We start from the raw sequence: 25,807 nt of genomic DNA on the forward strand, positions 1-25,807 counted from the left end.
TGAGGGCGAGGCCGTGACGGTGGGCGCGGCAACGGCAAGCGGTGGCGACGGTGGCGCTCGGGCATTCGCGGGAGAGAGCGAGAGAGAGGAGGGGTGGAAGAACAGAGGAGGTGGGCGCGATCCAGACGCAAGGGGAAGCTTACCCCTTCGTCCAGATGTCGACAGAAATAGGAGGTGGCGCAGCGCATTCATGCGCGCGGCGACCAGGCGCCCCTGGCCTCCTGGCGAGAGGTAGGGGGTGACTGGCGCGGCCAGCTGGCTGGGCCGGCCTGCTGGGCCGCACAGTGCCAGGCCGCAGGTAACCCATGTAAGGTTTTCTCATTTTTCTTTTCTTTTGTATTTTCTGACATTTGTTTTGATTTAAGAACAATACTAACTATTTTATTTTCCTATGACAATTTTTGTAGGAGCTAGTGGTATTATTCTAGAGCTCCTCAACAACTGGCATAATTTTTGGACATATATTATATATATAACATATATATATATATATATCCAATGCAAATAATTAGTGGATTAATTCCAAAAGGCCAAAATAAATATTTATGAGCTCCTGAAAATATTTGTTTGAATTTTACCTCTGACCAATATTTTCAGAGAGTAACATGAACATTTTCTTGGACCTTTTTGGAGCAATTTTTATCTGGGTCATTTCCAGAAATGAAATCTGAGGGTTTCACAAATCCCCATTTCAAATTTAAATGAAATTTAAACATGATGCAAACATGAAGGCTGGCCTAGGTCATACCAGAACTAGGGATGTGACAACTCGCCCCCACTCGAAAGAATCTCGTCCCGAGATTCAGGAGTTGGTTGAAAGAAAGTGGGGTACTCAAGTCGAAGACGATCTTCATGCTCCCAAGTAGCTTCTCTCTCGGAATGATGAGACCACTGAACCTTGAGAAACTTGATGTTATGACGTTGAGTGACACGCTCTGCTTGATCCAGAATGCGGAGGGGGTACTCTCGATAAGTGAGGTTATCTTGGAGATCAAGAGTTTCGTGGTCCACTCCGCGGATGGGATCCGAGAAGCAACGCCTGAGTTGAGAGACGTGGAAGACATCATGAACTCGAGAAAGATGTGGGGGTAGTTCCAACTGGTAGGAAACCTCTCCCCATTTAGCGAGAATGTGAAAAGGACCAATGTAACAAGGAGCCAACTTGCCCTTTATACCGAAACGATGGGTACCCTTCAAAGGGGTAACCCGAAGGTAAGCTTTGTCGCCAACTTCATAAGCCACTTCCTTATGACTACGGTCATACTGGCTCTTTTGACGAGATTGGGCTGTTTTCAAATTCTCATGAATGATGGGAACTTGCTCTTCTGCCTCCTGGATCATATCCGGTCCAAAGAATTGTCTTTCACCGGTTTCTGACCAGTTCAAAGGTGTTCGACATCTTCGTCCATACAGAACCTCAAAAGGAGCTTTCTTGAGGCTGGATTGGTAGCTATTGTTATAAGTAAACTCGGCGAAGGGAAGACACTTTTCCCAATCCATACCGAATGAGATAACACAAGCTCTAAGCATGTTTTCGAGAATTTGGTTAACCCTTTCCACCTGACCACTTGATTGAGGGTGGAAAGCAGTACTAAAGGAAAGATGGGTGCCCATGGCAGTTTGGAAACTCTCCCAGAAATGAGAAGTCAAAAGACTACCATGGTCTGAATTGATCTCTAGTGGAACATTATGAAGTGACACTATTTGAGAAATATATAAGTCAGCGAGCTGTCTAGCAGTGATACTCTCTCGAACAGGTAGGAAGTGAGCCACTTTGGAAAGACGATAAATAACTACGAAGATAGCATTATTCCCTCTCTTGGTCCTGGGAAAGCCGGTGATGAAGTCCATACCAACTTTATCCCATTTCCACTCAGGAATAGCTAAAGGCTGAAGGGTGCTAGCAGGCCTTTGATGCTCCGCCTTAACGCGATGACAAACGTCACATTTAGCAATGAACTCAGCGATTTCTCTCTTCATCCTAGTCCACCAGAACCTCTAGCGTAGGTCCTGATACATCTTAGTACTACCGGGATGAATCGTGAGAGGAGATTCATGCGCCTCCTTAAGGATTAATTGTCGAAGATGTTGATTCTTGGGAACCACCAAGCGATTCTCAAAGAAAACAACACCTCGATCATCTATAGAGAAACTACCACCAACTCCCTTGTCAATGTTTCCCTTGATCTGGGAAATTCCCGTATCCTGCTTCTGAGCAGAGATGGTCTGATCCACAAGAGTAGGTTTCGCCACCAAGGTAGAAAGGAATCCGTGAGGAGCAATGTGAAGGTTGAGCTTACATAACTCCTCATGGAGGAGTGGTTGGCCCTGTTGCAACATGAGATTATTGCAATAGGACTTATGACTTAGTGCATCAGCCATGACATTTCCCTTGCCTGGGGTGTAGGTAATCCCTAAGTCATAATATGAGATCAACTCCAACCAACGCCTTTGCCTAAGGTTCAAATCTGGTTGGGTGAAGATATACTTGAGACTCTGGTGATCGGTGTGAATCTCGCAACGCTTACCAAGAAGGTAATGTCGCCAGGTCTTAAGTGCATAGACTATGGCTGCAAGCTCTAGATCATGTGTAGGATAATTCTCCTCACGTGGATGCAACTGTCGAGATGCAGAGGCAATCACATGGCGATCTTGCATAAGAATGCAACCTAGTCCCTGTCGTGAGGCGTCGCAGTAGATACCAACGTCTTCAGTGAAATCCGGTGGCACAAGTATGGGAGCGGAAGTCAGGCGTCTTTTCAGTTCCTGAAAACTGTGCTCACACTGTGGGGACCACTCAAACTTTTTATCTTTCTTGAGAAGTTCCATGAGAGGTTTGGCCACTTTGGAGAAGTTCTCAATGAAGCGGCGACAATAACTGGCTAGGCCAAGGAAACTCCTAACTTGCTTAACTGTTTCAGGTGGAGTCCAATCAAGAATGGCCTGAACTCTCTCGAGATTAACGGGAATGCCCTTGCTAGAGATCACGTGGCCGAGATAGGTCACTTCTGGCAACCAAAATTCGCTCTTGGAGAACTTGGCATAAAGGCGGTGCTCTCTGAGTTTTTCTAATACAAGTCTAAGATGTTCGGCATGCTCTTCCTTGTTCTTCGAGTAAACAAGAATATCATCGAGGTAAATCACGACGAACTTATCTAAGTACTCCATGAAGATCTAGTTCATCAAGCGGGAGAATATAGCTGGAGCATTGGTTAGACCAAAGGACATGACAGTGTACTCGTACTAACCATAACGAGTGAAAAAAGCCATCTTAGGAATGTCCCCATTTCTGATCTTGATTTGGTGGTAGCCTAACCTCAAATCCATGTTTGAAAAGACTTAGGATCTAGCAAGCTGATCATACAGGTTGTTGATCTTGGGGAGCGGATACTTGTTCTTTATCGTGACCAAATTAACGGGATGATAATCTACAACCATTCGGTCCGTACCATCCTTCTTCTTGACGAAGAGGACGGGGCAAGCGCAGGGAGAAGAACTAGGACGTATGAAACCCTTTTGCAAGGATTCATCGAGTTGTTTCTTAAGCCCAGCTAGTTCTAAGGGTGCCATCTTGTAAGGTCTCCTAGAGATTGGGGCCGTTCTTGGGATAAGATCTATGACAAACTCTACATCTCTGTCAGGTGGAATACCTGGCAGTTCCTCTTGAAAGACATCCGGATAGTCACGGACTACCAGGATATCTTCAAGGTCTGGAAGAGGGTTGGCATTAAGAGAATAGAGTTGGCGCTTTGCAACTCTAGTGGAGACAGTGACTATCTTGCCAGATGGATGTGTAAGTTGAACAGACCTGGTGTAACAATCAATCTTGGCATAATGAGCTTTGATCCAGTCCATACCCAAGATGATGTTAATATTTGTAGACTTGAGGGCTATAAGTGATGCAAGGAATACAAGTCTGTCAACAAGGATTTCATTACCATGGCTTATTCTGGTAGTTTTCCATCTAAACCCTGGAGTTTGTATTTCAAGTGGAGTTGGCATATCACAAAATGACATGCCATGCAAACGAGCATAGCCTTCAGAGATGAAGGAGTGAGATGCTCCGGTATCGAACAGAACCAAAGCTGGATGACAGTTGACAAGGAGTGTACCCAGAACGACATCCGGATCATCATGAGCATCTTTAGCTGAGACGTGATGCACACATCCACGTTCGGTGGGAGCTGACTTGACACTAATCATCTTGCGTGATGGCTTACCACGGCCAACAGACTTCTCAGACGGGGGTGGAGAATAGTTGGTTTGAGAGCAGTCACGTGCATAGTGTCCTAGCTCTCCGCATGTGAAACAAGTCCCTGAAGTAGGACGTGGACCCGCTTTGACAAGCGGTCGACCAATAGGCCTGGGTGGAGCATGAAACTGAATTGGGTGAGGTGCCACACAAGAAGGCCTCGGTGTATAACCGGGTGGAAGAGCGGAGTTCGGAACCTAAATCCAGCACTTCTGTGAAGTAGAACCGTAGGAAGAACCCAAATCACGGGTGTGCGTACAAGACTCCTCGTAAGTGAGTTGAGCTGTATCTGCATTAATGGCCTTGTTCACAAGAGCCTGGAATGTATTGCAATGATGCAAGTGGAGATCACGACGCAACTTGGGGTTAAGACCCTTCCGGAACCTACACTAGTGCAGAACCGGGCAATAGCACCGGTTCATAAGGCCCTTTAGTGCTGGTTTGGTAACTGGCGCTAAAGTGTAGGCACTAAAGCCCCCCCGCCCTTTAGTACTGGTTCAGCACAAACTGGTGCTAAAGGGCAACCACGTGGCACGAGCTAGCTTCGGGGGCAGGGAGCCCTTTAGTACCGGTTGGTCTCACCAACCGGTATTAAAAGGTTGGGGGGGGGGTTTGGGTTTATGATTTCTTTTTCATTTAATTTTGTGTTTTCCATTTAATTCTTTTTCGTTTGCTGGTATTTTATGATACTACATATTGTACACGTTATGCATATATATAAATAGAATTTCTAGTAGAATCGATCATAATATATATATATATATATATATATATATATATATATATACAATTTCTCCTAATTGGTGCCTTCAGAGCCAGTGGCATTAGCCTAATTGGTGCCTTCAGAGCACGATAACAATTGGAAGTGGTTCATGGGGGCGGTAGCGGGTAATAGTATTCTCCTTTGGGATCTATGACCTGGTCGAGCAAAAATCTCGCTATTTCCTCAATTGCTTCTATGCGGTCCTCTATTAGGAGCTTCTCCCGCACCTCTTTGAACTGTTAAGAAGGAGATCAATATGCATGTGTATTAGTTGTGTGACTAGATATCGATAATGGTGTAAAAATTGTGAATAGTGTTCTGACAAACGTACCCACTCCTGTCTTTGAGATCTGCTCCTTTCGGACGCCATCATGCGAATGTTCTCACAAACGTAGTATGCACACAGATTATTCCCCGGCGCCTGCTTCAGGGCCTTTACGCGAATGGAATTTGATCAGATAATAATTAATCAAGCATGATAACTAAAGAGATGGCAGCTAGCTAGTACTACTTAATTACTTACCTGGGATCGATACCATTTCAGATTTTGTTTCCATGGGCCTGGAGTGGCCCTGATGAACTTTGCCCAAGCCCTGCCTGCCGACAAATAAAATGAATAAATGGGTTATTAAATAGTTGTTATCAGGAAATGACGAACTAATTAAATAGGCCGAGATATAGTTAATAATGATTGAAATTACCTGTTGACTATCCCCTTCATGATGGTGTAGTCACTTGCTTTCTTAAGTAGTGAGTCTAGTACTTCAACTGGTCCTTCATCAACTTTAATGATTAATAAGATCCAGTGAAATCTGCATGCACACACGTTTGCATGTCTTAATTAAGCAGGCATATGTAAGCAAAAACATGTAGCTAGCTAGTAGGCAAAAACAGAATTTGTAGTACAAGAAAGTGTAACTCACTCGAAGTTGTAAGGAAGTAGTATATCTTCATTGTATTTGAGGCGCTTGAAGAACTCTAGCATGCTTTCCTCTACACTTTTTTCATAATATGGATCTAATTTCCATGTGTATTCATTAACGGTATTTGGGTCAACGAACCCAATGCCATAGCGTCCACCTTTTTTCATTTCATAAATCTTCTGTAGGATCTAGAAGTAGATGTGTCTAGAGGGGGGGTGATTAGACACTTAGTGCTAAAGTTGCAATTTTTAGGCCTTTTTGGTTTGAGTGGAGTTTTAGGCACAATTTCAACATACACAATACATATCAAGCAAGCATGCAAAGAGTATATGACCAGCGGAATGTAAAGCATGCAACTTGCAAGAATGTAAGGGGAAGGGTTTGGAGAATTCAAACGCAATTGGAGACACGGATGTTTTTCCCGTGGTTCGGATAGGTGGTGCTATCCTACATCCACGTTGATGGAGACTTCAACCCACGAAGGGTAACAGTTGTGCGAGTCCACGGAGGGCTCCACCCACGAAGGGTAATGGTTGCGCGAGTCCACGGAGGGCTCCACCCATGAAGGGTCCACGAATAAGCAACCACCCATGAAGGGTAATGGTTGCGCGAGTCCACGGAGGGCTCCACCCACGAAGGGTCCACGAAGAAGCAACCTTGTCTATCCCACCATGGCCATCGCCCATGAAGGACTTGCCTCACTAGCGGTAGATCTTCACGAATTAGGCGATCTCCTTGCCCTTACAAACTCCTTGGTTCAACTCCACAATCTTGTCGGAGGCTCCCAAGTAACACCTAGCCAATCTAGGAGACACCACTCTCCAAGAAGTAACAAATGGTGTGTAGGTAATGAACTCCTTGCTCTTGTGCTTCAAATGATAGTCTCCCCAACACTCAACTCTCTCTCATAGGATTTGGATCTGGTGGAAAGAAGGTTTGAGTGGAAAGCAACTTGGGGAAAGCTAGAGATCAAGATTCATATGGTAGGAATGGAATATCTTGGCCTCAACACATGAGTAGGTAGTTCTCTCTCAGAAATAGGATGCTGGAAGTGTAGGCTTAGTCTGATGGCTCTCTCTACGAATGAAGAGGAGGTGGAGGGGTATATATAGCCTCCACACAAAATCCAACCATTACACACGATTTACCAATCTCGGTGGGACCGAATCAACAAACTCGGTCAGACCGAAATAGGAAACCTAGTGACCGTTAGAGATTTTCGGTGGGACTGACATGCAACTCGGTAGGACCGATATGGTTAGGGTTTGGGCATAACGTAATCTCGATGAGACCGTTTACACAAACTCGATGAGACCGAGTTTGGTAATAAGCTAACCAGAGAGTTGGTCAGGCAAACTCGGTGGGATCGATTTGCTCTTTCGGTGAGACCGAAAAGTTACAAAAGGGAAACAAAGAGTTTACATTGCAATCTCGGTGGGACTGATTCGCTCTTTCGGTGAGAACGAAAAGTTACAAAAGGGAAACAGAGAGTTTGCAATCCCATCTCGGTGAGACCGAGATCCCTATCGATAGAACCGAATTGCTATGGTTTGGCAGTGGCTTAAGACAAGTGAAACTCGGTGGCGCCGGATAGGAATAATCGGTAGGTCCGAGTTTGGCTTTCGGTTTAGGTCATATGTGGAAGTGGGAAAGTAGCTGAGGATTTTGGAGCATATCATTAAGCACATGAAGCAAGAGGCTCATTAAGCAACACCTCATCCCTCCTTGATAGTATTGGCTTTTCCTATGGACTCAACGTGATCTTGGATCACTAAAATGTAAAATGAAGAGTCTTGAGCTTGAAGCTTTAGCCAATCCTTTGTCCTTAGCATCTTGAAGGAGTTCCCACAACCTTTAGTCCATGCCACTCCATTGTTGAACTTATCTGAAACATGCTAGTTAGAAATGTTAGTCCAACAAGAGATATGTTGTCATCAATTATCAAAACCACCTAGGGAGCACTTGTGCTTTCAATCTCCCCCTTTTGGTAATTGATGGCAACATACATCAAAGCTTTAGATAAAGATATAAAGAACAGCAAGTAAAGCTTTGGAAGGACATGTAACAAGCATAGGCTCCCCCTACATGTATGCACTCATGTAAATATGAAATATAGAGGCATGTGAGAGCATAACCATGATAGAGTAGGCAATGTGTTACATGTATCTTGGCCATATGCATCAGAGCAAAAGATTATCAAGGAAAATACCTTCATGCTAATGAGTCCTTCTTGCAAACAGTATGTACATAAGCAAGAACTCCTCATACTCATGATTTTGATGAATATACTTACCTTGTGGTCTTGAGTTGGCTTAGGATGGAATGAACCTGCACAAATAAAGTTAGATAACACAGGTACATCCACTATCCAGAGGAAACAAAAGAAACCACAAGAATACCAAGACTGGGATGACATGTAGAGAGTGAGTACAAGGTACCACATTGGATTCAACATGTCCCCAAGAATAAAGATATGCAATGAATTTGACTGATTTCTTTCCCTTAGGTGTCTTGCTCCCCCAGAATCTTACATGGGATATTGGGAGAAGATAAGGAACAACAAATCAGAGCTGAAAGATACAAATGAACATGTATTTTTCCCTAAAAAGACATGTGACATCTCTCCTCTTGAACATCAAGCATCAAGCATCTGGGACATCTGGGATCCTTGAGTATTCTCTCCTCCTGGAAGTCTCTCTCTCCCCCTTAATACTTTCTCTCTTGTAGGTTTGGTCCTTGAGACTTTTTCTCTCCCTTGATGTGATCTCTCTCTCCTACAAGCTTTGATGTGATCTCTTTCTCCCCCTTTGACATCAATTTCCAAGAAGGGCTTTCTGGAATCCGTCGTATAGGTTTGTCCTTGAGACTCAGCACAAAGCAATGGATAAAACTGTGATGCTTGTAGAGGACAAGATTCATTGAGTAGAGTTGGATCAGAAGAAATATAGAGCAAGTGGAAAACTATTTTTTCTGTTGCGAAGTCGGTGGCACCGAGTGGTATGTTTCGATGGCACCGAAAAGATTCGGTTGGACCAAAAATTACAAGTCGGTGAAACCGAGTTTACACAGAGAAAAACATTTGTCACCTTATCTCACTAGACATGTAGGATCTCACAAAGATTTGCAATGAATTACCTGAAGGATTTGCAAGGAATTGAATGCAGAAAATGCAGAACAAAAACAAAGAGAAAAGAGAAGAAACTGAAAGATCTATATGAAGTTTTTTTTTGAAAAAGAGAAAGAAAATAAACATGCATGAGACAAATGCAATAACACAGAAAAGAACAGAAGATAACTTCATCTAGAGTTGGGCGGTGACATAGTCACCTATGTTAGAGTATATTGACTTAGGAGTCAAGTGAGAACACTTGATCATAGGTCATACTCATCGTTTAAGCTCAAAATGGGGTTACCATTTTTCATTTAAGCATCTTGATGTATTCACATCTTGTTGAGTTGCTTTGACTGATGTCTTGGAGTAAAGCTTCTCTAAGATGGAATAACATACCTTGGGTGGTGGTGTGGTTCTTGCTCATGTAGTTGAACTTGTGTGGGTGCTCAAGGTTGATGTAGCTCATCAAGAGTTGGGAGCACCACTTGGAGTTTGAGTTCATCTACCTACATGGGTTAGTTCTTGCAAGGAAGAGCACTTGTGTATCCAAAAATGACAATCATGAAGCTCAACATAGAATTTGTCAAAGGATATGTTTGAATGGTTTTGTGCTTCCTTGTCTTCAACCACCATTATGTAGAGTCTTGGTGATGTAGAGATTGCTCAAGATGTGAGTGAGTCACAATCTCATGGAATTAGATTCAACCAAGCACCTACATGGGTTAGACAACATGCAAGGTGCAAATATATCCAAGACATAAGATAGTTATCACAAGAGATATATCATGGATTAGTCATAAGCTCATGTCTTGCATGTATCCAATGGCGTTTCTACTCCAAGTTCGAAGCATCAATGATGTTCAATTCACCTCTCAACCTGCAAAATACTTTCTCATCAAGAGGTTTAGTAAATATATCCGCTAATTGCTTATCGGTGCGAACGTGCTTAAGATTAATGTCACCCTTAGCAACATGATCTCGAATGAAATGATGACGAACTTCAATATGCTTAGTTCGAGAATGTTGTACAGGATTATGACCAATTCTGATAGCACTTTCATTGTCACAAAGCAGTGGAACATGTTTCACATAAATCCCATAATCTTTAAGAGTTTGGGTCATCCAAAGTAATTGAGCACAACATGAACCAGCGGCAATGTATTCCGCTTCGGCGGTGGATAAGGATACCGAGTTTTGTTTCTTGGAAGACCAAGATACAAGAGATCTACCAAGAAATTGACAAGTACCCGAAGTGGACTTTCTATCAACCTTGTCTCCGGCATAATCTGAGTCGGAATAGCCAACAAGATCAAAAGAAGACCTCTTAGGATACCAAATGCCAAAATTTGGTGTATGGATTAAATATCTCACTATCCTTTTCACAGCCTTAAGATGACATTCTTTAGGAGCAGCTTGATATCATGCACACATGCACAAACTTAGCATAATATCGGGACGTGAAGCACATAGGTATAACAATGAACCAATCATAGAGCGATAAACCTTTTGATCAACCTGTTCACCATCTTTGGTCAAATCATTATGTCCTCTAGTAGGCATGGGTGTAGACATACCTTTGCATTCTTGCATATTGAACTTCTTGAATAAGTCCATGGTGTACTTTGTTTGAGAGACAAATGTACCTTCCTTAGTTTGCTTGATTTGCAAACCGAGAAAGAATTTGAGTTCACTCATCATAAACATCTCAAACTTCTCTGACATTAGCTTTCCAAACTTTTCACTAAAGAGAGGGTTAGTTGAACCAAATATGATATGATCAACATAAATTTGGCATACAAATAGTTCTCCATTAACCCTTTTAGTAAAAAGAGTAGAATCAATTTTACCAATTTCAAAACCACTTGTAGTAAGGAACTTGGTCAAGCATTTATACCATGCTCTAGGAGCTTGTTTAAGACCATAAAGAGCTTTGTGAAGTTTGTAAACATGATTTGGTTTCTTAGGATTGATAAAACCGGGAGGTTGTTTGACATAAACTTCCTCCTCTATTTCACCATTTATAAAAGCACTTTTGATGTCCATTTGGTACAAGGTGATATTATGGTGATTAGCATAGGCAAGTAAGATGTGAATGGACTCAAGTCTAGCAACGGGAGCATATGTCTCACCATAGTCCATACCTTCGACTTGTGTGTATCCTTGGGCGACGAGACGTGCTTTGTTGCGAACCACTTGTCCATCTTCATCTTGCTTGTTGCGAAACACCCATTTGGTACCAATGATGTTGTGGTTGTTGTCGGGCTTCTCAACTAATGTCCAAACTTGGTTTCTCTCAAAGTTGTGTAGCTCTTCATGCATAGCGTTTATCCAATCTGGATCTTCCAATGCTTCTTCAACCTTCATAGGTTCAATGCTAGAGATGAATGAATAGTTTTCACAAAAGTTAGCTAAACGAGTCTTTGAGCGAGTGATTCTCCCGGTTTGTATATCATTTAAGATTTGCTCGACGGGATGATCTTTGGCAATTCTTGCTCGAACTCGTGAGAGCTTTTGCTTGGGTCTTTGTTGAACATCTTCTTCATCTTGTTCTTCTTCTTGGTCTTCTTCATTGTTGACGTTGTCGTTCTCTTGTCATGGTGGAGAAGGAGGTTGTTGATGTTCGTCTTGATGTATTTCATCGTTTTCTTCATCTTGGTGTGTCCCACTTGTGGATGCTTCCGTGTCAATTCTTGGTTCACTTTGTGGTGAAGTAGAAGCTTCCACTTGGACGGATGAAGTACTCTCCTTCACCTTCGTTGGACGAATTTTGCCAATGGACATGTCTTGGATTGCTTCTGAAGGGTCTTTGTCTCCTACATCAATTGGCAATTGCTCTACTTGCGAGCCATTAGATTCATAAAACTTCACATCTACCGTCTCTTCAACCTTTCGGGTGAAATTATTGTAGACACGGTAAGTGTGAGAGTTTGAGCCATAACCAAGTAGGAAACCTTCATGAGATTTAGGAGCAAACTTTGAACGACGATGCTTATCAAGAATGTAGCACTTTGAGCCGAATACTCGAAAGTATCCAACTTGGGGTTTGTTACCAGTGAGGAGCTCGTATGCCGTCTTGTCGAGTAGCTTGTGAAGATACAAGAGATTTGTTGTGTGACAAGCTGTCTCAACCGCTTCTGCCCAAAAGTGCTTCGGCGTCTTGTATTCATCAAGCATCGTTCTTGCCATTTCGATGAGCGTCCAGTTCTTCCTCTCAACAACTCCATTTTGTTGAGGTGTGTACGTAGCTGAGAACTCGTGTGAAGTCCCTTCTTCGTCAAGAAAGGTGTCCACATTTGCGTTCTTGAACTCCGTTTCGTTGTCTCTTCGAACCTTCTTGATCTTCACATCAAACTGATTTTGGACCTTCCTAGCGAAGTTTCTGAAGATCTTCTGGACCTGTGACTTGTCATTAAGAAAGAACACCCACGTAAATCTTGAAAAATCATCAACTATAACTAGACCAAAAGAATTTCCACCGAGACTCTTGTAGGTGTTGGGACCAAAAAGATCCATATGAAGTAGCTCGAGTGGCCTTCTTGTGGTCATGATGTTCTTCACGAGATGCCTTCCTCCAACCTGTTTACCTGCTTGACAAGCACTGCAAAGTCTATCCTTATCAAATATGACATTGTTAACTCCAAGGATATGATTTCCTTTAATAAGCTTGTCAAGGTTTCTCATGCCAACGTGACCTAGTCGTCTATGCCACAACCAACCTTTTGAGGATTTAGCAACAAAGCAAGTTTTAGGTTGTGCCTTTTTAGAGAAATCTACAATGTAAAGATCACCTCTACGCATACCGGTAAAGACCATTTTATGATTGTCTCGACGAAATACTTGGCACTCTACCTCAGTAAATAGGACATTCAAAGCGAAATCAGCAAGTCTAGATACTGCAAGTAAGTTGTAGCCAAGAGATTCAACGAGCATGACATTTTGAATGGAACTATCATGTGAGATGGCCACCTTACCAAGGCCAACCACTTTACCCTTTGAATTATCACCAAAGGTGACATATTTTCGAGGGTCGTCATTTTCAGCAAGCTCACGAAACATCTCTTCATCTCCGGTCATATGATCAGTACATCCACTATCAAGAACCCATTCCTTTCCTCCTGATTCATATCCCCGAAGATTTGCCATAAGACCAAAATGTCTCATTGCATCATCAAGATCGAAGTCACTATCATCATCATCATAGTATCCATGTTCATCATGATCTTGTGACTCATCATTTCCTAGAGAGGGTAATTCATTAGATAAATGATCATCAAAGTGGTCACTTTTATGAATTCTTATAGCTTCGAATATGATATCACTAATGATTCCAACATCTCCTTTAGCATGCTTAAGATTGGTAAGTTCAAATAGACAATTACCAAAACTAGGATCACTAGAGTTCATCTTACTCAAGGCAATAGATTTATGGAGAATTTCATCCAAAGTTTTCAAGGAATGATTGGGAAATCGTTCCTCAAGAAATTTCCATATAGTATAGGCACAATTAAGAGTAGGCAAACTAGCAATCAAATTTTTGGGCAATCCTCTAATGATGAGCTCAATAGTTCTAAGATTGCGAATCATGTCAATATCTTCATCTAGGGTAGGATGCAAAGGATCAATATGAGGTGCACAAGGGCTAGCAATATACTTGTTCAAATGATATTGATTGAAAATTACAAGCATCTCATTTTTCCACTCATGAAAATACTCTCCATCAAGAATAGGCACTCTATGTCTAAGACTCCCTAAGGTAGACACATCCATCTTCCTCCAATGGTGATTAAACCAAGGCAATGGAGACCAAAGCTCTGATACCACTTGTAGGATCTAGAAGTAGATGTGTCTAGAGGGGGGGGGGTGATTAGACACTTAGTGCTAAAGTTGCAATTTTTAGGCCTTTTTGGTTTGAGTGGAGTTTTAGGCACAATTTCAGCATACACAATACATATCAAGCAAGCATGCAAAGAGTATATGAGCAGCGGAATGTAAAGCATGCAACTTGCAAGAATGTAAGGGGAAGGGTTTGGAGAATTCAAACGCAACTGGAGACACGGATGTTTTTCCCGTGGTTCGGATAGGTGGTGCTATCCTACATCCACGTTGATGGAGACTTCAACCCACGAAGGGTAACGGTTGCGCGAGTCCACGGAGGGCTCCACCCACGAAGGGTAATGGTTGCGCGAGTCCACGGAGGGCTCCACCCACGAAGGGTCCATGAAGAAGCAACCACCCACGAAGGGTAATGGTTGCGCAAGTCCACGGAGGGCTCCACCCACGAAGGGTCCACGAAGAAGCAACCACCCACGAAGGGTCCACGAAGAAGCAACCTTGTCTATCCCACCATGGCCATCGCCCATGAAGGACTTGCCTCACTAGCGGTAGATCTTCACGAAGTAGGCGATCTCCTTGCCCTTACAAACTCCTTGGTTCAACTCCACAATCTTGTCAGAGGCTCCCAAGTAACACCTAGCCAATCTAGGAGACACCACTCTCCAAGAAGTAACAAATGGTGTGTAGGTAATGAACTCCTTGCTCTTGTGCTTCAAATGATAGTCTCCCCAACACTCAACTCTCTCTCATAGGATTTGGATCTGGTGGAAAGAAGGTTTGAGTGGAAAGCAACTTGGGGAAAGCTAGAGATCAAGATTCATATGGTAGGAATGGCATATCTTGGCCTCAACACATGAGTAGGTAGTTCTCTCTCAGAAATAGGATGCTGGAAGTGTAGGCTTAGTCTGATGGCTCTCTCTACGAATGAAGAGGAGGGGGAGGGGTATATATAGCCTCCACACAAAATCCAACCGTTACACACGATTTACCAATCTCGGTGGGACCGAATCAACAAACTCGGTCAGACTGAAATAGGAAACCTAGTGACCGTTAGAGATTTTCGGTGGGACTGACATGCAACTCGGTAGGACCGATATGGTTAGGGTTTGGGCATAACGTAATCTCGGTGAGACCGATTACACAAACTCGGTGAGACTGAGTTTGGTAATAAGCTAACTAGAGAGTTGGTCAGGCAAACTCGGTGGGACCGATTTGCTCTTTCGGTGAGACCGAAAAGCTACAAAAGGGAAACAAAGAGTTTACATTGCAATCTCGGTGGGACCGATTCGCTCTTTCGGTGAGACCGAAAAGTTACGGAAGGGAAATAGAGAGTTTGCAATCCCATCTCGGTGAGACCGAGATCCCTATCGCTAGAACCGAATTGCTAGGGTTTGGCAGTGGCTTAAGACAAGTGAAACTCGGTGGCGCCGGATAGGAATAATCGGTAGGTCCGAGTTTGGCTTTCGGTTTAGGTCATATGTGGAAGTGGGAAAGTAGCTGAGGATTTTGGAGCATATCATTAAGCACATGAAGCAAGAGGCTCATTAAGCAACACCTCATCCCTCCTTGATAGTATTGGCTTTTCCTATGAACTCAATGTGATCTTGGATCACTAAAATGTAAAATGAAGAGTCTTGAGCTTGAAGCTTTAGCCAATCCTTTGTCCTTAGCATCTTGAAGGAGTTCCCACAACCTTTAGTCCATGCCACTCCGTTGTTGAACTTATGTGAAACATGCTAGATAGAAATGTTAGTCCAACAAGAGATATGTTGTCATCAATTATCAAAACCACCTAGGGAGCACTTGTGCTTTCATCTTCATCCTGCATAATACCACAGAAAAGAACATAGTGAGGATAATTACAGGTAATGATTGATCAAAATGATCACTACAGCTAGCTTGAGACTTAAATTACAGAAAAAAATCACTTACAGAAAATAGCAACTGACGATAGATTTGTCGAGTGCGTCTTGATTGTATAGCTGAAATAGTTCTGAATACTCAGCGGTCACAGCTTTTTCATGGTAGTAATGATCCTTCTTGACATTCACCATGAGGGACTCTCGATTGGAAATCTTGGTAATGTCCATGTACCATTGATGCAATTCATACATTCTCGTTGGGAGCTTATTGACCTCGTCTGGCTCGACCAAAGGTTGGCCCCGTACATATTTTCGTTTTATTTACTCCTCTCTAGTCGGAGACATGGGCTCGATATCGAGGAGTTGTCCAACAGTGATCCCGATCGTTTCAGCCTGCTCAATATGCTCCTCGGTTATTACCACATCGCCCACCCCGGGAACGTTAACGGTTTTCCCACAATAATATTGGGCGCGCCTACTCTCATGTTTTGTTGGCACAACAAGCGGGGGGATTGATTGCGCTGCCTGTTTTCTCAGTTGGGGAACGGTTTTACCGCTCCTTTTGCCAGCTGATTTGCTCGAGCTCGAGCTCGCCTCTTTCTGTAGATTGCTCGATTTAACTTCTTGATGTGGCGCTCATAGTCTGTGTCAACAGGCTTGGGAGCTGGTGCTCTAGCTGTACGAATGAAGTGGTCAATCTTTTCCATAGGCACTTTCTCCCTTGGCGGCAGTGGCGGTTTTGGTGCAAAATGGGCTTCCACCTCGGCCTTCGATATGGCTATGTTTTTTTCCTCGGACTTGTCATAAGGCCTCTGCGGAAGAGGCGCGAGGCTTGGACCATATTGAAATCGCTTGCCTCCGCCTGTACCTCCAGTACTACCTCGACTTGTATCGCTACGCACCATAGCTGAGGCGGCCCTCTTCCATGATTGCCAAGGCGGCAAAGACGGCTGACGTGGCTGAGTTGGAGGAGGAGGAGTGGCCTGAAGTTGTGCCGGACTTGGAGGAGGAGTGGCCTGAAGCTGTGCCGAACTTGGAGGAGGAGTGGCCTGACGCTTTGCCGGACTTGGAGGAGGAGGAGTGGCCTGAACCTGTGCCGGACTTGGAGGAGGAGTGGCCTGACGCGTTGGTGGACTTGGAGGAGCAGGAGTCTGCTGACTCGGTGGCGTACTTCGACGAGGAATCGGATGACGCGGTGTCGGTGGCCTTTGAAAGATGATGCAATCCTTTCTCCATAGGATGATACGATGGTTGGCCTCTCCCAGTGTGTGCTCATCGTCACCTCCAGGAATGTCAAGCTCTAGCCCTGAATATTGGTCCACCACCTCATCAACCAAGACACGAGCATAGCCCACTGGAATCAGGTTGCAATGGAAGGTTGCCTCGGGGGGATTTGTAAAAGCAAGGGCGTCTGCCACCTTCATGGATATGTTCTTCATTTTGAAGTGTAGCTCGCAGTTAGTGTTCTCCATTGTCGGATTTCGGGTTCCGGCAGACCCTTGAGGTTCGAACACTGGGGTGGACACGGAGATTTCGCCTCCTACCTACCTGCACCCCTCCGCCTCGCTAAGATCTAAGCTATGGGAAGAACGACACAAGAGACACAGGGTTTATACTGGTTCGGGCCACCATTGTGGTGTAATACCCTACTCCAGTGTGTGGTGTGGTGGATTGCCTCTTGGGCTGATGATGATGAACAATACAAGGAAGAACAACCTCGTGAGGGTCTGTTCTTGGCTGGGGGGGATGAACTGCTAGGGGGAGTTCAGTCACCCTTCTCTCTCTCTCGAATTTCGATCTTCTCTTCTTCGTCCTTTGCGTCTACCCCCTCGTCTCTTTTTCTCTCTCCCCCTTTGCCTCTGGGAGGCTGGTCCTATTTATAGAGGCCCCGGTCCTCTTCCCAGATATCGAGCGAGAAGGGAGCCAACAATGGCGGGCTAATTTGAAGGGGGACAACTAGTACTAGCTATCCTGACAAAAGTAGTCTTCACCTGCACAAAGCTCTGGTGGTGTCGCCGCCTTGGGCTCCACGATGACCTCCGTCTTGCAGTCCTCCTGGTCTTGGTCTTGTTGCACCGAAATGGCAACCTTTTCCTGATGCCTCGGTACTCCACGGCTGCGCTTGCTCCCTTTGCACCAAAGAGGAAAGGAGGACACTACGCGGGCTGGCTTGCGTCACGGGCACCTCGTGAGGTACCCCACCTTTATATCTCCGCCTCCTCGCGAGCCAGCCTGATGAGGCCGTGCCTGAGGAAGCTCCGTGTCGTCCGCCCCGCGAGGCTTGGCCCCTCACGAGGGTCTTGGGTCTGTGTTGATGAAGATGGGCCGTGCTGGGCCCCCTTTGAGCCACGCCGCAGGCCGCAGACAGGCAAGTCTTGGGACCCCCGTTCCCAGAATGCCGACATCCATGATGTCATCCACTAGGTAGCTATCCAGCAATGCGTCACCCAGGGCGGAACCCACGCTGCTTCTTGGCATGGATGGGACGGTGCTATCCAATGGTGGATCATCCGCTAGCTGCTGAGACCCCCTTTGCTGGCTAAGTGAGTCGATCTGCTCCTGCTGCCGCTGGAATTTGACTGCCAAGTCCGCGTGCGCTGATTCTAGGCCTTGAAGGCGTTCATAGTCTAGGTTCCTCTGCTCCTCCTCCATCTTCCTCTTCTTCTCCTCCGCAATCTTCTTTCTCGCACGGGTTCTGTAGTCGGTGTTCCAGTCCGAAAACCCCTCATACCATGGAATAGCGCCCATGCCTCATGTTCTTCCCAGGTGTTCAGGATTTCCCAGGGCACGCGTAAGCTCGTCATTCTCTCTGTTGGGCTCGAACACCCCCGATCGAGCCTCTTCTATTGCAAAAAGTAGCTTATCTTCGGCTCCGTCCAGACATGCCTTCTTCGAAACTTTGCCTGTCTTCGGGTCCAACTCCCCCCCATGCGCATAGAACCAAGTCCTGCACCTGGGGGGCCAGCTCAATGTTTCTGGAGTGACACCTGCATCCAGCATCTCTTTCTCAGACTTATCCCACTTAGGCATTCCCACCGCATAGCCACCTGGCCCCAGCTTATGGAACTTATCCTTTTTTCCGGCATTGGCCTTGTTTATTCTCGACCATTCCTTAGATAATTCAGAATCCTTGAATTTCACGAAATCGTCCCAATGAGCACTTTGCTTCTCTAGTGTTCCCTCGAATACTGGAGTCTTCCTTCCTCCCATGACGTACTTGGCCCATTCACGAATCTTGTGGTTCTTGAATGCAACCGCCATCTTCCTAAGAGCAGCGTCCTTGACTTTCTCCACATCTGCATCTGTGAAATGATCTGGTAGGGTGAAATGTTGCATGAGCGTTTCCCAAAGCAGAAGTTTTTGTCTGTCGTCGAGAAAAGTAACTCCTGGACATGGCTTTGCTGGCTCTCTCCATTCTTGAAGGGAGATCGGGAGTTGGTCCTTCACAAGAACTCCGCACTGACGAATGAACTTGTCCGCAATCTTCTTAGGCGCTAATGGTTCGCCATTAGGTTTGATGGCCTCGATATTGTACTTTACGCCCTCCTTCAACTTTTTGTTCGGGCCTCGTTTCCTGTTGCCTGAAGATTTGCTCGATCTGTATGGCTGAAAGAAGAAAGGTCGATTCATTAATATATCTTCAAGTCATTTAAAACATGTGATGATCACCAGATGCCTGCTTATATAAATATATATACCTCGCCGGTCTTTGTTGTTTCAAGATCAACATTTTCTTCGTCATGTTCATAGTTCATGACTTCATCAAGTCGGTCGTCGCGATCGAATATCATATCACCCTCCCCGGTGTTGTTTATATATTCGGAGCCGTCATAATCTTCTTCATTCTGATCATCATCTGGCCTGCAAGGATTACGTATGATATTGAACAGGGCCTCTTCTCCCTCTCTACCGGTATTGTCCACCATAGGTTTTGTTTAACTAATCCAAAAGAAATATATTCAAATTACAATGCATGGATGCAATCAATTAATAAGGAAAAACTGAATCAATCATAGTACATAATAAGCATCATCGAATATAATCTCAAATACGCCGTCTCGAATAATAGACATAATCTCGAATACGCCGTCTCGGATAATATATATAATCTCGAATATTATATATCGAATACATCACTATCTAGCTAGCTAGCTAATAAAGATCGAATACTAGAGAGTAATCTAGGCGGTGGACAACCAAAGTGAAGGAACCATCACTGGATCATAGCTCGGGTGATCTCCCCACAGAACCTGCCAGGTATTGGCGAACCTGGAGTCCATAGCAGCCATGTAGCGATGGACGTGCTCGTCCTCCTCCCTGACACGACAACATACCACCTCCAGCGAGGCCGACTCCCTCCGCACCGAAAGTGGCCCACACGAACGCCACCAAAGGAGATGAGGGTCGAATACGGGACCTGGGGCCGGGTTCCTCCCCAAGCGTCACGCCCCTGAAGGTAGCACCTCCCAGTGCCAGCCCGGCGGAGCCCAGTCCTGGACATGGGTCCTCTGAAGCAAGACGACGTCGCGAACGGGTCGACAGCGAGGATGCGGGCCAGGCATCGTCGACAACAAATACTATATGCCGCAAAAGTAAAGTAACATTTTTTAAATGATGGATTGTGATTTCATATATGCAAATTCTAAATTTTATAACTAAAACTAACATTTCTAATATTTCTATAACTAAAACTAACATTTCTAATATTTCTATAACTAAAAAACATTTCTATATAACTAACATTTCTATATAACTAACATTTCTAATATAACTAACATTTCTATATAACTAACATTTCTAATATTTCTATATAACTAACATTTCTATATAACTAACATTTCTATAACTAAAACTAACATTTCTAATAATTCTATAACCTAAAAAACAGAAAGATTGCTAACAATTCTATAACAATGTGTGTGTGTGTGTGTGGTTGGCGGCCAGGGCAGGAGCTCACCGGTGAGGCGCGACGATGGTGGGCGGCGACAGGGACGGGGACGGAGACAGAGACGGAGACGGAGAAGGCGACGGGGACGGGGCTGCGACGACGGGGACGGGGACGGGCCGGGCGGGGACGACGGGAGGATGGGGCGGGGCGCGGCGACGGGGCGCGGCGCGGCGACGGGGACGACGGGGACGGCGACGGCAACGGATGACAACGGGGGCGTCGACGAGGGGCGGCGGTGATGGGGCAGAGGAGAAAGAAGCAGGGAGAGATGAGAAACTGACAATTTTTTGAAGTGTTTTCTTATATAGAACCCACCTTTAGTACCGGTTGGAGCCACCAACCGGTACTAAAGGTTTGTTTTGGCCAGGCGAAGCGGCGGGAACCGCACCCCCTTTAGTACCGGGTCGTGGTGCCAACCGGTACTAAAGGGCCTCCCTTTAGTACCGGTTGGAGCCACGACCCGGTACTAAAGGGTGTGCGCTGCCAGGCGAGGGGCGCAAAAGTTTAGTCCCACCTCGCTAGCCGAGGGGCACTCGCACCTGCTTATAAGCCCCGTCGTCGCTGCTGTCTCGAGCTCCTCTCTTAAGCAAGCCTTCTGGGCCTACCTCTGCGGCAATGCCCTGTTGGGCCTACTGGGCTAGCGGGCCTGCATCCTGGCCCAACTAGAATTTCGGTTTCTAGTCGTATGCAGGCCGCTGTGGCCCAGTAGGTGGGCTTTTTTCTTATTTTTTTGCTTTATTTATTTTTGTTTTATTTATTTTTGATTTGTTTTTTGCTGTATTTAGAGTTTCTTTGTGAATATTTTTGCTTTAGGTACAAAAAATTACAAACTTTCTGTTAGTACCGGTAGTTTACAAATTTGAATAGTTTAAATTTTGAATTATTTGAAATTTGTGTGAATCACTAGTTTGTGAATAACTTAACTTTGAAAATAGATTTTTCAGTGATTCTTTTTTCTTATGTTTAATATTAGTGTGTTTTATCATTATATTCAATTTGGTAATGCTTAGGTTATTTAAAAAATGAAATGCCTTTGTAACGGATGAGTTTTCGTCCGAAACCCTGATACTTCGAAAGAGATTGTCCATTTTGTACACGAAGTGCATCCAGTTTTTGCGGTAACCCTCTCTACTTTTTTGCACATGCTATGTGGGTGAAATTATGATACCATGCCAACTTTCAACCTTTTCTGAGTTCATTTGAAATGCTTTTCAATTTCAGGGTCATTTAGCTGAAAAAATCAGTAAATGCATGAAAGAATTTGCTTGCACATAAAATTTCTTCGCGTTTCAAATGCCAAAACACATAACTAGCTACCCTAACTATTACAGAGATTCCCTCCTGGGTGTGAAACACAGAAGAAAGTGATGATAGTGAAGCCGATCACATCCCAGATCTTTGGGTGTGAAACTTTTTCTTCGCGTGTGTCCCTTTGCGCCGTAGCCATGGAAAATCTTCATCATTTAACTGGATGCTCGGGTCAATATTCACTGTGAATGGAGAAATTTCATCAAACTTTTCATAATCTCCTGACATGTCTGTCTTGTCATCCACTCCCATGATGTTTCTCTTCCCAGAAAGAACTATGTGCCACTTTGGCTCATCGTACGATGCATTCGCTTCCTTATCTTTTCTTTTTCTCGGCTTGGTAGACATGTCCTTCACATAGAAAACCTGTGCCACATCATTGGCTAGGACGAATGGTTCGTCTGCATACGCAAGATTGTTGAGATCCACTGTTGTCATTCCGTACTGCGGGTCTTCCGTTACCCCGCCTCGTGTCATATTGACCCATTTGCACCGAAACAAAGGGACCTTCAAACCACGTCGATAGTCAAGTTCCCATATGTCCTGTATATAACCATAATATGTTTCCTTTCCCGTCTTGGTTTCTGCATCAAAGCGGACACCACTGTTTTGGTTGGTGCTCTTCTTATCTTGGGCGATCATGTAAAATGTATTACCATTTATCTCGTACCCTTTGAAAGTCATTATATTCGAAGATGGTAACTGGGACAGCAAGTACATGTCATCTTCAATAGAGGCGTCATGCATGGTACGTGTCTGCAACCAGCTGGCGAAACTCCTGGTTTGTTCACGTGTAATCCAGTCATCAGACCGCTCTGGGTGTTTGGAGCGTAGCAAATTCTTGTGTTCATCCATATACGGCGCCACCAAGGCGGAATTCTGTAGAACTGTGTATTGTGCTTCAGTGAGAGAATGTCCGTCCATACATATTATTTGTTCCCCTCCTAGCGTGCCTTTTCCATCCAGTCTGCCCTTATGCCGCGATTCAGGAACACCAATCGGCTTAAGGTCAGGAATAAAGTCAATACAAAACTCAATGACCTCCTCATTTTCATGGCCCTTGGAGATGCTTCCTTCTGGCCTAGCACGGTTATGAACATATTTCTTGAAGACTCCCTTGAACCTCTCAAAGGGGAACATATTGTGTAGAAATACAGGACCCAAAATGTTAATCTCTTCACATAGGTGAACTAGGACGTGCGTCATGATGTTGAAGAAGGATGGTGGGAACACCAACTCGAAACTGACAAGACATTGCACCAAATCATTCTCTAACCTTGGTATGATTTCTGGATCGATTACCTTCTGAGAGATTGCATTGAGGAATGCACATAGCTTCACAATGGCTAATCGAACGTTTTCCGGTAGAAGCCCCCTCAATGCAACCGGAAGCAGTTGCGTCATAATCACGTGGCAGTCATGAGACTTTAGGTTCTGGAACTTTTTCTCTGCCATGTTTATTATTCCCTTTATATTCGACGAGAAGCCAGACGGTACCTTAATACTGAGCATGCATTCAAAGAAGATTTCCTTCTCTTCTTTGGTAAGAGCGTAGCTTGCATGACCCTGATGCATGCCGTCTTTTCCGTGCATACGTTGCTGGTCCTCCCATGCCTCAGGTGTATCTTGTGTATTCCCATACATGCCCAAGAAGCCAAGCAGGGTCACACAAAGATTCTTCATCATGTGCATCACGTCGATTGCGGAGCGGACCTCTAGGTCTTTCAAATAGGGCAGGTCCCAAAATATAGATTTCTTCTTCCACATGGGTGCGCGTCCGTCAGCGTCATTCGGAATAGGTTGTGCACCAGGACCCTTTCCAAAGACCACCTTCAAATCCTTGACCATATCATGTACATCAGCACCAGTACGGTGGCGAGGCTTCGTCCGGTGATCCGCCTCACCTTTGAAATGCTTGCCTTTCTTTCTTACGGGATGCTTGCTCGAAAGGTATCGACGATGTCCCACGTACACATTCTTCTTACAATTAGCCAAATATATACTGTCGGTATCGTCCAAACAGTGCGTGCATGCGCGATATCCCTTGTTTGTCTGTCCTAAAAGGTTACTGAGAGCAGGCCAATCATTGATCGTCACGAACAGCAACGCCTTTAGGTCAAATTCTCCCCCATGTGCTCATCCCACGCACGTACACCTGTTCCATTCCACAGTTGTAAGAGTTCTTAAACTAATGGCCTTAGGTACACATTAATGTCATTGCCGGGTTGCTTAGGGCCTTGGATGAGCACTGGCATCATAATGAACTTCCGCTTCATGCACAACCAAGGAGGAAGGTTATACAAACATAGAGTCACAGGCCAGGTGCTATGGTTGCTGCTCTGCTCCCCAAAAGGATTAATGCCATCTGCGCTTAGACCAAACCATACGTTCCTTGCGTCATCTGCAAACTCCTTCCCATACTTTCTTTTGATTTTTCTCCACTGCGACCCGTCAGTGGGTACTCTCAACTTTCTGTCTTTCTTACGGTCTTCTCTATGCCATCGCATCACCTTGGCATGCTCTTTGTTTTGGAACAAACGTTTCAACCATGGTATTATAGGAGCATACCACATCACCTTGGCAGGAATCTTCTTCCTGGGGCGGTCGCCCTCGACATCACCAGGGTCATCACGACTGATCTTATAGTGAAATGCACCGCATACTGGGCAAGCGTTCAAATCCTCGTACTCACCGCGGTAGAGGATGCAATCATTATGGCATGCATGTATCTTCTGCACCTCTAACCCTAGAGGGCAGACAGCCTTCTTTGCTTCGTACGTACTCTCGGGCAATTCATTGTCCTTTGGAAGCATATTCTTTATCATTACCAGCAACTTTCCAAATCCCTTGTTAGATACACCATTCTCTGCCTTCCATTGTAGCAATTCCAGTGTGGTGCCCAGCTTTTTCTTGTCACCTACGCAATTCAGGTACAACAAATTTTTGTGATCCTCTAACATGCGCTGCAACTTCTTCTTCTCCAAATCGCTTGCGCAGTTTCTCTTTGCATCGGCAATGGCCCGACCTGGATCATCAACGGGCTCATCCGATGCCTCTTCTTTAGCTTCTTCCCGCATTGCCAGCTCAGCTTCTTCCCGCATTACCGGCTCAACTTCTTCCCTCATTGTTGTATCATCGTATTCAGGGAACCCATGGCTAGGATAGCTGTCGTCGTCTTCTTCTTCTTCATTGTCTTCCATCATAACCCATCTTTCTCCATGCTTGGTCCAAACATGATAGTGGGGCATGAAACCGGACTCAAACAGGTGGACGTGAATGGTTCTTGACGTAGAGTAATTGTGACCATTCTTACAGCCAGCACATGGACAAGGCATAAAACCATCCGCCCGCTTGTTTGCCTCAGCCGCAAGCAGAAAAGTACGCACGCCATTAATGAACTCGGGAGAGCATCGGTCTTCGTACATCCATTGCCGGCTCATCTTCAATACACATCACCGAAAACACCAAATTAATACAATACATAAAGTTCATACATAAAGAGCATACAACACTTAAATGCAACAAACAAATAACTCTCTAGCTAAAGAATTTAAATGCAACAACAAATGCGATCAAGATCGCAACTAAGGTAACAATTGATCCAACAGCATAATGATACTAAGCCTCACTATGAATGGCATATTTTCTAATCTTTCTAATCTTCAAGCGCATTTTCTCCATCTTAATCTTGTGATCATCGACGACATCGGCAACATGCAACTCCAATTCCATCTTCTCCCCCTCAATTCTTTTCAATTTTTCCTTCAAATCCTCGTTTTCTCTTTCAACTAAATTTAACCTCTCGA

The sequence above is a fragment of the Triticum aestivum genome, chromosome 5A, assembly GCF_018294505.1.
Source record: "Triticum aestivum cultivar Chinese Spring chromosome 5A, IWGSC CS RefSeq v2.1, whole genome shotgun sequence".
In the NCBI taxonomy this organism is placed as follows: Eukaryota; Viridiplantae; Streptophyta; class Magnoliopsida; order Poales; family Poaceae; genus Triticum; species Triticum aestivum.